Source organism: Hemicordylus capensis, chromosome 2 (assembly GCF_027244095.1).
Source record: "Hemicordylus capensis ecotype Gifberg chromosome 2, rHemCap1.1.pri, whole genome shotgun sequence".
NCBI lineage: Eukaryota > Metazoa > Chordata > Lepidosauria > Squamata > Cordylidae > Hemicordylus > Hemicordylus capensis.
The window spans coordinates 60,444,093-60,454,489 of NC_069658.1; positions in this window are offsets into that span (position 1 = coordinate 60,444,093).

Consider the following 10,397-nt stretch of genomic DNA (forward strand, 5'->3'; position numbering starts at 1 on the left):
TAAGAGTATTCATCAACGTTTGTGACATAATTATCCTCCAAATAGGTGTCAAAGATGACCATATTAAATATCTATTCCAGGAGTGTCAAACTGCAGCCCTCCAGCTCTTGTTGGTCTAGATCTCCCATCATCCCTGACTACTGGTTACTGTGACTGGGGATAATGGGAGTTGTAGGCCAACAACAACTGGAGGGTGGCAGTTTGACATCCCGGATCTATTCAATGTGTAGGGTACACACAGAGATCATTTGATCCATGTTGGGTAGGAAGGCCATGATCCACTACAGAGTTAAATGCACATATGCCAATTAAAATCAATAGGCTTATGTGTTTCTAACTGGTGTTATACAGCCAAATCTGGGGCATCACCACAACTGGGCACACATGTCCTAAGCAGTGTTCCCTCTAACAGGGATTCCCAGATGTTGTTGCTAAAACACCCAGAATCCCCAAGCAAAAGCCATTAGAGCAGGGGATTCTGGGAGCTGTAGTCAACAACATCTGGGAATCCCTGTTAGAGGGAACACTGGTCCTAAGAGTGTGACCCATGAGGCCACCCCTGCTGCCTTCCCCACTCCCTATATTGCTCACCCCCTCTGCCACAGACCACGTGTGCTGCGGGGAAAACAAACACCTTGTGTGACCTTGTGGCAGAGGAAGAAGCAGTGAGCAAAGTGAGGAAGAGATGGCGAGCGAACATGGCATAGGGAAGAAGTGATGAGCAGGGGAAGAACAACCCTGAGCTGGGGAAGAAGCACTGAGTGAAAGGGGGAAGCATCAAAGTGGCGAGTGAAGCAGCAGGGAGGGGGAGAAGCAGTTAGTGAAATTTGCACTCAGGTCAGCTTCAACCTGGTTACACAACTGATCGTATGCATGTTTACTTTGAAGCAAGTCCCATTATATTCAAGGAGGGAGGATTTCAACCAGGAAAATAGTGTGTGCGCATGTGCACATGTGTAGGAGAAGAAGAGTTAACCCTCTCTAACCCAGCACTGTTGTCTCAGTCCAAATCCCCACCATTTATGGCTGCTATTAACATTCTTTTAAATGTCAGAGTATGGTTATGGATATCGAGCATCACATCTAGTTTGGCCCTCAGTTACGGAACATTTGGGCACCTTTTTCCTTGCCTACATTAGCCATTATATATCATCTCTCCCTCTTCAGCTCTTTGAAATAATTTACATTTGCTAGAACATTTGCCAAAGTAAAGTCTCCTCAATAAAAGAAAAATGCTATACACATGCACTCTCCAACTTATTTTTCCACCCTATTCATTTAGTAATAAATAGTTAATGCTAGATTCCATATAACAGCTGGATAAATGAGAAAATTGTTTGACTCTCTGATGTTGCTATCTTCCAGTGTATTTCACATCTCCACCCCTTGGTGCTCATTTAATACATACATGAACTGCTTTAGGGTAAGCCCTTGGGTTTGCAAGTAAATTACAGTAAATCACAAATAATTGGTATTCACCACTCCAATAGCAATTTCACACCATGGCTAAGCCCTGTTACATTTTCCCCAAAGGGTTTCAAGTACCTTGGAATATTTATCCCATCGTCCATGCAAACTATTTCAAAATGGCTCATTTTCTGAATGTTAAGTATTGTGGCATTCTATGATATTTCTCCATTTCCTCCCACTTAATATTTTCCATGAAACTGAAAAATACTGAAATTCCTTTGAGTTTTGAGAAGGGTGGATTTTAATTAACTGCCCTGAGAGAGGTTTTACAGCATGGGCTGTTTAGACTCAAGTGGTGTTAATACATTCCTACACCACACCTTCATAATGGTTTCTTCATAATGATTTCAAAGAAGGTGTGCGAGTCTGTATAACTCTTATAGTGTTTTACAAGGTTATTTTTAACAGGTCATTTGAAAATATTTTTCTGTGCTATTTCAGTTTTTTGGCATAGAACTCTCTTTTTTTGTACACATCATTCACTTTCATCATAGTGAAATAATCACCTCACATATATTTCTACTGAAAATGTTGGATAAAGCTATCAAAAGTCACAAATAGCTGTGCAAAATTTGGTTTGTGCAAGTTGTCCCATGAAGCTGCTGTTGGGTGGGAAGATGTTGCACAAGATATCCATGCAATCATTTTCTGATTCCATGATCTTTTCCTTTGTTGGTCTTCAGCTAGTGAATCAGGATCCAATGGCAGGTCACAGACTGACCTATAGGGGGTCATACCAATGGCATTTCTTTTGCCTTATTAAAAGAACAATAGACATAATTTTAAAAAATAGAGAAATAGAAAGGTGGAGGGGAAGTGGAAGAGGACAAAGAGAGAATGAGAGTATTCTACATTAGAAAGTTACACCAGTTTTATACTAGCTCAGTTGTCATTACTTTCCCCCCGCTGGCCCTTAGACTTGCCATTTTGTGTAGATTCTCAGAATCCTGTTAGAGATCTCAGCCCTCTCCCACAGCATTTTCTCTTCATGCTTCTGTGTAGGCCCACGTAGGGGGTCTGTATTTTTGTATATCATAGAACTCTAGCCTGAGAAATGGTACTCATACCCTCTCCCCCTGAGAGGAGCTTTTATCCACTATGCATGCTTTGAGGGGCAAGGTGAGTCTCTACCTGCTCAGTTCTCTTCTGGCCATCTCAAGAGCAGCAGGACCTCAGAAACATTCCTCATTAACCTTTTGGCCCTTTGAATGGATTGCTTGCAGGCCTGGCCCCTCAAGGCTCAGTAACTACTGTTAGGATTTTGCCATGGACATTGTATCAGTTCCTTGTGTGGGGCATGCTTGCCTATATTTGAATGTGTCTATGTACTGGCTTGGGGGTGGAATCACAATTTGTTTGTCTGACCCTCACTTGTTGCCTTGGATTCAAACTGAGAGTTTCTCCCTCTCTCTGCATAAGAGACTGTTGGTCTATTTTCTTGTTTCCTTAGCCTATGTTTTTGTTAGTAATAAATATCAAACTGTTGTTTCTCAGGTAAAGTTGCTTCCTGCTCAATTACTTATGGAGGATAAGTTATTTTGATCTGCCTGTTCTGGATGGGGTTACACTTCCCCAGAAGGAACAGGTATGCAGTCTGGGGATGCTTCTGGACACAAACCTCTCCCTGGTGTCCCAGGTTGAGGTAGTGGCCAGAAGTGCCTTCTATCAGCTTTGGTTAATATGCCAGCTGTGTCTGTTTTTTTAGATAAATACCTCAGAACAGTAGTACATCTGCTGGTCACCTCCAGACTTGACTACTGCAATGCGCTCTATGGGGGGCTGCCTTTGTATGTAGTCTAGAAACTGCAGTTGGTCTAGAATGCGGCAGCCAGGTTGGTCTCTGGGTCATCTTGGAAAGACCATATCACTCCTATATTCAAAGATCTACACTGGCTGCCGATAAGTTTCTGGGCAAAATACAAGGTCTTGGTTATAACCTATAAAGCCCTAAACAGCTTAAGCCCTGGGTATTTAAGAGAATGTCTTTTTCGCTATAAGCCACACCACCCATTGAGATCATCAGGAGAAGTTCGCCTGAAGTTGCCACCAGCTTATCTGGTGGCTGGATGGTTCTTCTCCGTTGCTGTGCCAAGGTTTAGAATGTGCTCCCTGCTGAAATAAGAGCCTTCCCATCTCTTACAACTTTTAAAAAGGCAGTCAACACACTTTTGTTCAGCAAGGCTTTTAATTAGATACTGTTTAAATACTTTGGTGGTTTTTGATAGTTTTAACATTGTTTTAAATTGTTGTTTGTGTTGTTTTGTTGTAAACCTCCCAGAGACTTGTGCTTTGGGTATGCAAACAGGTTCAACGTCAAATGTGTTCAACATCGAACCTGTTCAGTTCAACTGTTCAGGGTCGAACCAAACCACCCTCTGATCGGTCAGACCCTGAACCGAATACCGCCCTCACCAGCCGTTTGGGTGGTTCACTACACACACACACACACACACTCCTTCCAGGAGAGTTGCTCGAGGTGGTGTGTGTGTGTGTGCGCGGGCGGGCGGGCGGGCGGGCGGAGGTTTTCCCTCCCCCAGCCAGCTCTTCAGCCCATTTGAGCCTTGCCCCTCCGAACCCCGCTTGGACCAAACCGAATGGGGCGTGTGTTGAGTGGGTTCCAGAGTGAATCGGCCTGGTCTGGTTTGGGTCCAATTTGGACTCGAACCGAACTGGACCAGCCGGTTCCGTGCACACCCCTAGTTCCGTCCATCCGCTCGCTGGCCTCCCAAATGACATGCTGGCCATGCTGCAGCCTGTTTTGGGCCTCTGCCTCTGGATTCCCCTTTATAGGTATCCCCGTTGAGCCAGCATATGAGGCAGGGGTTTGACTTGACTTGCCCCCCAGACTAGCTCCCCAGACTAGCCCCCAGACTAGTTCTAGAGCGTGGCTTTGAGCTGGCTTGCACATCCCTACTTCAAAGTGAAGATGTTGCTGAATACACTTGGACTATTTTGAGATCTGGAGGAAGAAATACCAGCACAGAATGAAGAGAAACAGTGAGAATGGGATTCTCCACACAAGCAAGCCATGGGACACATATCTCTGACCTTAAGTGATCACTTAATTTATCATATCAAAGATAAAAATACAGCAAAAGAGATTTGGGGAAAGAGTAAAAGAGGTCTTTTAACAAAGAACCATGAATAGTCAAGTTTCTCTTATGCTGCAGTTGTGTAACAAAAGATTCAAAGAGGGATAGAATCTGCAGGAGCACATATGTTCATTTTTAGGAACATCGAGAGAGTTGGAATTGCAAGAGATAAATATGCCAGAACCAGCAAAAATTGGACTTTTGCTTAATACCGTGCCTAAATAATATGAGGAGAATGTCAATTTTCTGCAAATTAAAGAAAATGTGAGAGTTTTGTACAGGAACATTTGCAAGAGTTTAATTTGAAAAAACAACCAACATTTCATGCCAACATTTCAGAATGAGAAATCAGGTCAAGCATTTTTCTTTTTACTCCACACCCCCATAGGCATCAATGCAAAATTTAATGCCATTTTTTACACACACCATTGGGCAGGAATTCTGTGCATAGCTAGTAGGTGGCAACAAGCCAAAGCAACCATCTGATCTCAGCAGCTAAGGAGAATTAAACCTGATTATTACTTAGATGGGAGACTGCAGTGATTGGCTAGTAAACACTGTCAGTCAAGAGGAATTTAAAATTAGGAACTTCCTCTGTAGCGAATTCCTAAGGGAGGGGCTTTGGTATATAGTGAACAGGTGGCTATAAAAATCAGTTGGAGTTAACTGACAGGTTCAGATAAGGACGGTTAGGGCTAGAGTTTGGATCTCTGCTTAGGGTCTCTAGGGCAGGACAGAGGGTGGAATTGGGAGGTTGGTGGTTAGGTTTTACACACCAGGCATGACCTCGGTAGAGCAAGCTTGACTATCAAATGTAAATGCTGGGAGTGTATGGTTGATTACACAAGATATATGGCCAGGGAGGTTGATTCCCAGTAAAGGTGTGGAAAGTAAAGAAGCTTGTTATTTCTAAACAGTCACCTCTGAAAGTAAAGCCGTTGTTGATGTACTGACTATAAGTACCTGAGTTTGAATACAAATTCATAATATAAGAGATAGTGTACAGTCTAGTCAGTTCTAGAGTTGTTACTTTTTCTTAGAAACCATTATGCATTTGACCCTACACTGTAGTGAATAAGAAACCACTGAAGCTATTGGACAAGAATAAAATTGTCTTTGTTTTGGGACTTTAAAACAGTTTCAGCTGTGTCTATTTACTTCTCCCCACGTTACCACTCAGGCACAATTATAATACGAATACAACAAAATTCATATCTTTCCCCCCAATACCAAAGTTAGTGTTAGAAACCCAAATTAGGGTTTAATTTGGTGATGGCAGCATAAATAATAATTAAATTAAATTAAATTAAGGGTTTAATGTGCAGATATTGCCAGCATTGATACCTCTTCATGGCTTGGTTGAATGGGGCTTGCTCTTAAAAAAAAAATGACCAGATGAAAATATTGATTTTTGGGCAGAGCTTGTCACTGACCAGTCCAACTTAAGAAAAAGTTTCTTTTCTTGCCTGCAAGTTTGTATATGTAGCAGATTTTGCCTTCTGGATTAGGTCAGTGGTTGGCAACCAATCAGTACAGCTGCAGCTCTTGAAAATATTGATTTTAGATGTCATCACTGCACAGAGACTGTTTCTCATACTTGTTTGTTCTGCATACACTCTGGTTGAAGCATGTCCTTCTGCTGACTTTCCTGAGGAGCTTCGGACTTCAGTTGTATTCTTCTTAAGAATGCTAAAAATGCCTTCACATAAAGCATTACTATGTGGAATGCAGGGGTGTAGCAAGGTTGTAGTGGGCCCAGAGACAAGATTTTAAAATGCCCCCCCCCCACTGAAGCTCAGCTCATGAAGTAAAGAAATGAGGCTGAATAGTGGTAACAAAAAGCATAGTAAAATTTATATATATGTGTTTGTGTGTATGTATTTATGTGCCACAATAGAACATCATCCTAAATTATTTTTTAAAAGGTTTTGTAAATAACACTCCCACCAATTTCGGAGGATGAATACAACTGAAGGAAGCCTGAGCGGGTGCGCGGCTGGGGGAGTCAGTCATGTGACCTCTGGGGGGGGCAAGGCAGTGGGCCCCCAGACAACTGTCACCCCTTGCCCTATTATAGTTACACCCTTGGTGGAATGAGTAACACATACTTGGCAAATTGAGAGAGGGCTTGAAACCATAGTTGTCCAGTAACTGGATCTTGTACTTTGGATAGATTATGCCAAAACAGATCAATCCTGATTTCCTCTGGAGCCATGGCAGGTATCTCTGTGAAACACTGGTACTGCATGCACTCCATACAATTACCATTTTCTCTTCTCTGTGGCAATGCATTAGGGAATTCTCCCAGAATAGTCTTTATCAATGAGGAGCTCAGATTTTCTCTCTCTATAAGATCAAGCACAACTGCTGCCTTCAGTACTGGGCCATTAAATGGGATTTTTTTCTTCATATACAGCAGATAAAATCTAGCCTCAGCATGGAATCTGTTGGTTTCAGGTGATCCTTCAAGATCCTGCTTTTTGATCAGCGGTTATGCAGCAAACCTATAAACAAGTCTCGGTCTGACTTCTGAAAGTCTTTTGTGGTGATATCAAGAGACAATACATCATCTTTGTGCTCAGGAATGACCACTGGTTTAATGAAATATCATCATCAACAACAACAACAACAACAATTTACAGGTGAAACTCAGAAAATTAGAATATCGTGCAAAAGTCCATTAATTTCAGTAATGCAAATTAAAAGGTGAAACTGATATATGAGACAGACGCATTACATGCAAAGCGAGATAAGTCAAGCCTTAATTTGATATAATTGTGATGATCATGGCATACAGCTCATGAAAACCCCAAATCCACAATCCCAGAAAATTAGAATATTACATGGAACCAAGAAGACAAGGATTGTAGAATAGAACAATATCGGACCTCTGAAAAGTATACAGTGTACTGTGCTTGATTGGCCAGCAAACTCGCCTGAACTGACCCCATAGAGAATCTATGGGGCATTGCCGAGAGAAGGTTGAGAGACATGAGACCAAACAATGCAGAAGAGCTGAAGGCTGCTAATGAAGCATCCTAGTCTTCCATAATACCTCATCAGTGCCACAGGCTGATAGCATCCATGCCATGCCGCATTGAGGCAGTAATTGCTGCAAAAGGGGCCCAAACCAAGTACTGAATACATATGCATGCTTATACTTTTCAGAGGTCCAATATTGTTCTATTTTACAATCCTTGTCTTCTTGGTTCCATGTAATATTCTAATTTTCTGGGATTGTGGATTTGGGGTTTTCATGAGCTGTACGCCATGATCATCACAATTATAACAAATTAAGGCTTGACTTATCTCGCTTTGCATGTAATGCGTCTGTCTCATATATCAGTTTCACCTTTTAATTTGCATTACTGAAATTAATGGACTTTTGCACGATATTCTAATTTTCCGAGTTTCACCTGTATATACCGCTTTTCAAAAAAAGTTTCCAAAGCGGTTTACATAGAGAAATAATAAATAAAGAAGTTGGCTTCTTCTTTATCCTTAAAGGTCTACATATAGTTTCATCATGGCAGCATGTAACCCATGGATCATTGGTTCTTCATGTTGAAGCAATGCATTGAAGTCAGTGATGTGCATGGAACTGGTGCCTGTAGGTTCAAAGGTGGTGGTGGGGATATCTTTAAAAATGGGAGAGGGTGCTCTTACCCCTCCCACCATGTTCCCCTCTCCGGGACTGTCTTTTAAAATGGTCTGGTGGGGCAGTGGCGTACCTCTTTGCTACCCCGGTGCCTCCTTGGACCAGAAGTGGCTGGAAGTGCCCGGTGCACATGAGCACGTTGCACACGTGCACATCGTGTGCACACACGCACCAGAAACTTCTGGCCACTTTCAGAGCCATGTGGTTTTGTTTGGTAGAACACAGGAGGAGTTTACCATTGCCTCCTCCTGCACTGTGTGAGATGATGCATTTCAGCACCCTCCTATATCACTGCTGCCTGATATAGGTGTTTTCCATATTCTGGGGGAACATACCAGTGGGGATTCGAACCAGTAACCTCTTGCTTGTTAGACAAGATACAAACTAAGTAGCATTTGAGGCCATCCCAAATATTTAGTACCCTCTCCAGGATGTGAGACATGCTCAGCCATTGCGCAGAAGCATGTTTTAGGACCTTTCTGACTGTTTCATCACAAAATGAAATGTCTTTTCTGAGAAGTTCTTTTCTTTTGGCACTTTTTTCAAAGTGATAATAGACATTGATGAGAAATCCATGTGGGTCAAATGAAAGAGCCTTAGCCCCCTGTTTTGCTGCTAGATGTGCTAAATGGCATGGAAAGCCAGCATAATAAATCTTTCCATCTGTTTGCTTCTTCTGTAGAAGCCTCAAGACTCCTTTGTGCTTACCAATCATTACGGAGGCATTGCCTGAGGAAAAAGCAGCACAATTCTTTAGGTTGAGTCCTGAATCAGAGAAATATTTTTCAATGGCTGCTGCAATATTTGTAGCATCTGCGTGGATTACTTTGGGCATATCCAGAAAGTGAGTCCTCACTAAGCCTTCTGAATCCTCAAAGGTGACAAGTACTGGAAAGAACTCGTCAGCCTTGTCAGAACTGCCATCTGTACTCAGGGAAAAGTATTTCTTCAATCCATCAGAACTTGATCATAATTGCTTTTGGATGGCACCTATGCTCTCTTTTCCAATGCAGGGGGTAAGGTGACTGGCTTTTGTGCATCTGCATGCATATCTCTTAGCTATTTCACTGTCTGGAAACATTCTGCCTACCAGTTTACTGAAACTTGTCATTTATATCAAATGGGAAATTATGTTACAGTGCCAACCCCTGGGAAGGTAGTTCTGCCTTTACTGCCTTGTCTGTCACTTGGTTGTGTGTTTTGGATCAAATGCTCATCAGTGATTGGGAGGACTTTGAGCTTTTTTGACTTTCCGCATTTGTCCTATGCTTCACAGTTGCAATATGAAGTTTTACATCATGAATCCCACCATGGGATACCGAGAAGTCACAGGCACTTGTTTGTTTATCATTTTTTAATACCTCCAGATATATACATCTCTAGGCAGTGTAAAAAAAAAATTAAAATGTTCAACAGAAAGCATAGGTCTTCCCTTTCCTAGATGGCTTTTTGATTCCCTTGCCATCTGAAGACCATGACAAATTGAATGTGGTTTCCCAGTACTTTTGCTTTTATTTCTTCTCAGGCATCATACTGGTGTTTGGAGGGTCTTAAACATAAACTTAAAGAGTGGTTTTCCAAACAATGAGGATAAAGTTCCCTAATAAAATACCTCCCCTATTGCAGGGATGTGGGGAAAGGCAGTGTTCTCTCAAATGAAATCTGACCCTATTCTGTAGGGATCATGATATAAGTATTATATCAATAACATAAACTTGAGAAATAGCTCGGAAAAGCAAAGTCTATGCGCTCTCAAATGAAACCAGACCCTCTTCTGTAGGGATTATATTTAAAAACGAACTGGAGAAATAGCTCTGAAAAGCAGACTGTGGTCTCCAAATGAAATCAGACTGTTCTGCAGGGAATATAACTGGAGAAATTGCTCTGAAAAGCAAAGTCAGCACTCTCTCAAAAGGAATCTGACCTTTCCATGGGGACTATATAAACTGAAGAAATGTTTGGAAAAGCAGTCAGTCAGTGCTCTCAAAATCAGACCCTTCTCTTCACAAATTTGTGCACGCTGAAACACAGTGTCTCATGACGAGACATTTATATATCTGGCCATCCACTCCCCCACCCTTGGTCTTGTTGGGCTGCCCATGCTGGGAGAGTCGCCTCCTACTTCCTCCAGCCCCCTCTCAGGTTTCAGATCTTGTCGCAGCTCTTGGAAGAGTCCA